The sequence below is a fragment of the Agelaius phoeniceus genome, chromosome 12, assembly GCF_051311805.1.
Source record: "Agelaius phoeniceus isolate bAgePho1 chromosome 12, bAgePho1.hap1, whole genome shotgun sequence".
Taxonomy (NCBI): domain Eukaryota; kingdom Metazoa; phylum Chordata; class Aves; order Passeriformes; family Icteridae; genus Agelaius; species Agelaius phoeniceus.
In genome coordinates this window covers 21,184,326-21,190,385 of record NC_135276.1, presented here as the reverse complement: position 1 = coordinate 21,190,385, position 6,060 = coordinate 21,184,326, and positions in this window count along the sequence as shown.

The following is a 6,060-nucleotide window of genomic DNA, read 5'->3' as shown; positions in this document are numbered from 1 at the left end:
AGCCACCGCTGGGGGGGCCTGATACTGGAGTCTGGTGGTGTGAGCACACAACCAGCCCGGCTCCGAGATTTTATCCCCCCTAATCCCATGTAATTGTAATGCCTGGGAAAAGAAGGAACAACCTCTGCAGTCTTAGGTTCAGCAGCGAGGAAAGGGACCAGCTCTCTCCCTGTGCAGCTGTTGCTGAGGAAGGTTCCCCTTCTGACAGCCCGAGGTAGGAGTGAGCTCTGGTAGAAAACAGCCTGGGTGTCTGTGATGGGAGTGAGGGACTGAACTGTGCTCTGAGGGAAAGGGAGTGAACAAATATGTAGAAATTTATGTTTACTTTGAGGGTGGTGAGGTCCTGGCACAGGTTGCCCAGAGAAGCTGTGGCTGCCCCATCCCTGGCATGTTAATGTCCCCTCACGCCTGGAAATCTCTTTGTGTCACTGATTGGATCAAATAGTTAAATTTACACACACACAGATCGGTGCCAATTAGAACATGAGGGCTGTTCAGAGGGGATGTGGCAGCTGGGGGCACCTCCACCCACGGATCCCACATGGAACACCCCGGGAGGCTGCACTGACTCCCAGCTGGAAGATCCAGGCCTGGATGTGACCAAGCTGTGCTGAACTGGGAGTACTGGTTATTTACAGACACATCACAGAGCTGGAGTTGACACAATTTCTCTCCCTTTTTTCACACTGTGCTTCAAAGGCAACCAGATGACAGAGCACCAGGAAAGCTGGACATAGAGGCTGTGGCTTCCCTTGGAAGTGCCCAAGGCCAGGCTGGATGGGGCTTGGAGCACCCTGGGACAGTGGAAGGTGTCCCTGCCATGGCAGGGGTGGAACAGGATGGGCTTTGAGGTCCCTTTCCACCCAAACCATTCCATGACTCCACGAAGGAGGGCTGGGTCTTTGCCTCACAGGTGCCAACACAGAGTGGTGCCAGGAAGGAGAGTCAGGAGGTTCTGCCCTGTGTGGGCAGCCCAGGCTGTCCCCTCCATGCATGCCAGAGGTGACCTTGGGAAAGGTGGCTTCAGTCACTGTCCTTGGACTGGCAATATGCTCCTTTGGGAGTAAGCCATTATTCTGAGAGGCCAGATATAACCTGACCCAGGCTTGGCCTTGCTGGGATGTGCTCCAGCCATGACATCACCCAGTAATGCCACGTCTGTTTACCACCGGGGAAAGGTGCTGGATTGGAGGCTGAAATCCCTGCTTTATCTCCTGAGCAGGTTAGGAGCAGGAAGCAGCATTAGCAGCCACATCTTGTTCTTTTCAGGCCAAGAGAAGCCAGTTTCCATGGGAAACACAGCTCTGCTTTGTCTGAGAATTCCCCTCTCCTGTTTCCAAGCTCCCTGTAAGACACTCCTGCCCTCTGGGGCTCAGGAAGTTCCTCAGCCCCCCCAGCCTATCCCTGACTCATTTCCACACAGCACCTTGCCAGGGGGGTAAATGGATACCTGCAATCAGGTGGCCACTGCGCCATCCACAGGCTTCTCATCAATGAATCAAAGGATTCCATGCGGAGCTGAAGGTGCTGGAAGGTAAATTCAGACCTTTCACAGGATGAAATTTCCCTCCAGCAGCTGAGCCAGGGTTTTGCTCTGGCAGGACAAAGCACCCAGCTCCGAGGGCCCGGAGCTTCTGGCATCCCCCAGCACTGTGTATCTCTGTCATGCACCAGATGGGATTTTTTTGATTACTTGTTGGCAGATGACAAATCAAGGTCAAGGGATAGATGCTCCCCTTCAGCACAGCAAGGCCAAGAGCTCGGGAAAACCTTAGGGTTTTCAGCAACAAAGGATGTGCTTAAAAGACCACATGGTTTTCCCTCGAGCACAGTAAAACTCCTCACCAGGAAAGAGCTGCTCAGCCTTTTTCCATGAGCCAGTCCAAACCCATCACACCTTTTCACTCCTCCAGGAACAGCTTGGGATCACAGCGAGTTCCAGTTCCATGGGCACTGACACTGCTCCTCCCTGGGGCACAGAGCCTCCCCAGCCCCAGGGCGAGCCTGGGACACGGCACTGGGGTACAAATCCATCTTGGGGTCACCTCTAAAGCCCTGGCAGTGTAAGACAGGCAGGTGACAGATGGCTGGAGGCAGGGGATCATGGGGACTCGGCCACCCCACAGCAGCCACCGCTCCGTCTGCCAGCCGGGGCTTAGGAACCTCCGGGAAAGCCAACACGGGGAGAGGGAGCAGCACTCCGAGAGGGGCAGGGGAGAGGGGCAGAGCAGGGTGAGGGGCAGGGCAGGGCAGAGGGGCAGAGCAGGGGAGAGGGGCAGAGCAGGGGAGAGGGGCAGGGTGAGGGGCAGAGCAGGGGAGAGGGGCAGAGCAGGGGAGAGTGGGCAGGGTGAGGGGCAGAGCAGGGTGAGGGGCAGAGCAGGGCAGAGGGGCAGGGCAGGGCAGAGGGGCAGAGCAGGGGGAGGGAGGTGGCTGTCTGAGGTGACTCAGAGCAGATGACTCTGCAGGGGTTCCCTCCCGGGAGAGCTGCTGGAGTGAGCGGGGCTCAGCGAGCCCATCTGTGTGCGGGAGGTGGCTGAAGCCATCTCCAGAGCCCTCAGACCAGAGGAGGTCACTAAGCTCCGAGTGAGCAACTGTCACTCCACACCCCTGAAATCCATAAGCAGCCTGGAAACCTAAAGCCTGTCATTAGTAACGATACAAACAGTAATTAGAGCCGGGCTGTCATGAGTTCACACCTGGAACATCAATAGAGGCGTTTACCCAGCAGCAGGAGAGCGCTTCCCCCCAAATCCATCCTCTGAGGATGCACCAGGGACAAAGCTCCACGGACCACTCTTCACACAGGCGTAAGTAAATCCTGCTGGGAGCCTTGCAAACAGACTTTATCCACCACAGCAGCAGCTCCCAGCTTTGAGGGATCCAAAAATGCTGCTGCTACAGGAGCTACATCAGCTCCTGGGCCGTGGCTCTGCCTATCCTGATCCCAGCCCTGGTGCTTCACTGGGACTCAGCTGGGTGCTCAGTGGGCTGCACCAAAGAATTAAACCTTCAAAACACACAGATCTGGGGGCAAGCAAGCTGTGCCAAGGAGTTACACCTTCAAAACAATGCAGATTGGAATATGAGAGAGCTGTTCCATGAACCTAGCCTTAATTACATCTTGTAGAGCTCTGAGCAGTCACCACACTATAAGGCAGGTGAAAACCCCCACTTTTATTTCTTTATGGTATCACAGGTGGAACAGCTTAAGTTGGAGTGTCCTTAACAACAATAACAACAGCAGAGAAATACAAGGATGGTTGAAAGTAGCTTTATTCAGTAAAACAGTCTGTACAGAGCCAGGGAGGTTCCTGCTGCAGTACAGCAGCTGTACTCCTCACTGCCTTCCCAAATGGCTGCTTGGTTTGCCAAACCCATTTCTCTTCAAAATGTTAATAGATGACGTTAATTAAAACATGAGCCAAGCTTAAAGGAAAGGTTTTCCTCATCAAAGCTCTTCTCAGGTTTTATTCTCTTGGCCTCTGCCATGCTGGCACTGACTGGTCACTCAGGGTTTACCCTGTACCAGCCATCAATCACACCTTGTTTCATCTGTTAAAGATAGATTGCCACCCCTCCATCCTGTGAGGAGCTGAATCAGCAGGGAACTGCACCCACAGAGGCACAGCCCAGGAATTTTTCACTTCAGGATTGGCATGATGGTTCCCTCCCTCACAACACAGCTGCTGAAGGACTGAGGTGAGTTTGGTCACCCACAGGTTGCTGGCACAGGTGCCATCCCCAGAGCGAGCCAGGGAGCAGTGCCAGAGCAAGGAGTGGAGGGTCAGGAGCTCTGTCCCCAAAGTCAGAGTCCTTTTAGCTCGCTGGGACAGACAGAAATAGGCCTGACAGCACATTCCCCAAGTGGCCTAATTTCCCTGCCCTCACACAATGTTCTCTTTCCTCCTCAGCACCAGGGTATTTGTTTTATTTTAGGATTTAAGAGCTTACAACCTTTATCAAAGGACAAAGGTGCTCAACAATTGACTTGATTTTTTTTTTTGTCTTAAGTTTTGCAATTAAGGAGCAAAAGCCAGCCCAGGGTAACAAAGCCAGGCAGGTTAAACATCCCCATCACACAAGTCTCACCCAGAAAATCAGCAGAACAGCCCCCAAGGAAATAATCCTCCCATTCCTGCTGTCAGCTTTCCTTCTCTAAGTACTTGAAAGTTCCTCCCTGAACCAGGCTGTTGTGTTCAAATAGAAAAAGGTCAGGGTGACACAGAAAGGGTTTAACTTCCTCCCCAGCACTGGATCTCTGACCTGGATGACATTCAAGGTTGTCAAGGAAGCAGTTACAGAAAGCTATATTTAGGAAATGAAAACATGTATTTCCCCTCTCCTGTGCTCAGAGGCCAACACTCACCTGCAGCGTTTGCAGGGAGCTGTGACAAGAAGCTTAATGGAAAGGAAGCCAAAAAAAAACCCCAACCCCTTTCTTTTCACTGGTTTAGTAGGTCTTACAGAGCAGGAAGATGGGTAGAGATAAAAAGACTAAGCCTAAGTGGAACACAGGACCAGCTTAACAGGCTCAGAATAAACCTCTCTCCTGCTGTTATTTAACAGCAGAGCTGGCCACGTGCTCCTGAGGCAGTGCTTCCTGCTGAGCCCAGCACACACAGGGGTTTCTGTTCCTGGGGCCCTGAGGCACCCCCAGCACACCAGAGCTGTCCCTTGGGCTGCCAAGTGTGTGACCCCCAGTGGCCCCGCATGTGCCAAAGGGGAGATCCCAGTTGCACCCTGCTCCTGGCACAGGCGGGTTAAAAACCAGCAATGTTCTAGATGAGGTCATGGCAGAGCTGCTGCCTGCAGGCTTCCCCATCCTGGCAACCAAAACAACACCTGGTGACAGCTCTGCCACCCACACCAGGGTTGGGACCTGCTCCTGGACAGGATTCCTGCCTGGAATTTGGCTGCCTGGGTGACACAGAGGGGCTGGGGCAGTGGGTGTGGTACAAAGTGCAGACACACAGCAGAACAGGGCCATGGTTTGGGCTGGATGAACCCCAAAGTTATCGCATCTCACCTTCCACTGTTCCAGGGGGCTCCCAGCCCTGTCCAGCCTGGCCTTGGGCACTGCCAGGGACCCAGGGACAGCCACAGCTGCTCTGGGCACCTGTGCCAGGGCCTGCCCACCTCACAGGGAACAATTCCTGCCCAAACTCCACCTGTGACTAATGGATCCCAGCCTGTCATCAACCAGCACCTTGTCACCCAGTCATTCCTGGAACGCTCCAGGAGCGCGAAGGAATGACGGACATTATCCAGCAGGAATGACCTGTTTAGGAGATGCTTAGAACGCTTTTTTAGGAGGCACCACCCTGCACGTAAAAGCTGCACGAAGCATTTTGGTGTTGTGTGAAAAGAAACCCAAAACCTGGCGTGGGCAGGAGCGAGCAGCTGTGCCAGCCTGTCTCTGTGCTGTCCAGGGGGATCCCCCGGCTGTCCCCCACCATGGCAGCTGTGTCACCCCTCACTGTCCTGCTGGGACACAGCACACACGGCACCGGGAGCTTCCATGGGGATGTGACGGAGGAACGGGGCCCGGAGCGGACCCGAGCACTGTGTCCGAGTGCCGCAGGAGCCGGGGGTGCCCCAGCACCGACGCGCCTCCCAAACCGGCGCCTTGTTCCAACACCGATTTCCGGGTACACCGGTGCTCCAAGTACCAACACCGGCAGCACCGCCCACCGCCCGGTGCCCGGTGCCACTGCCAACCGGGGAGTGCCCGTTCCGGTGATCCCGCAATGCCGGGGCAGCGCGGCGGGCTCGGTCCCGGGGCTCAGCTCAGCCCGCAGGTCCCGGTGGGGCCGGTCCCGGAGCTCAGCACGTTCCTACAGGCCGGTGCCGGTCCTGCTCGCGGGGGGGTCCCCGGCCTCTTCCTCCCCCCGCAGGCCCCGCCCCGGAAGCGCCGCCCGGCTCGCGCAGCCAATGGGCGGTGGCGCCGCCGGGACACGTCGCGCGCGGCCGCGCTCCCGTCACCCCCCGCGCGCCGCCGGGCTGGGAGGGGGGGAGGGATGCCGCGGCTCCTCCCCCCACCCCGGACCGCCGCGCCCGCCA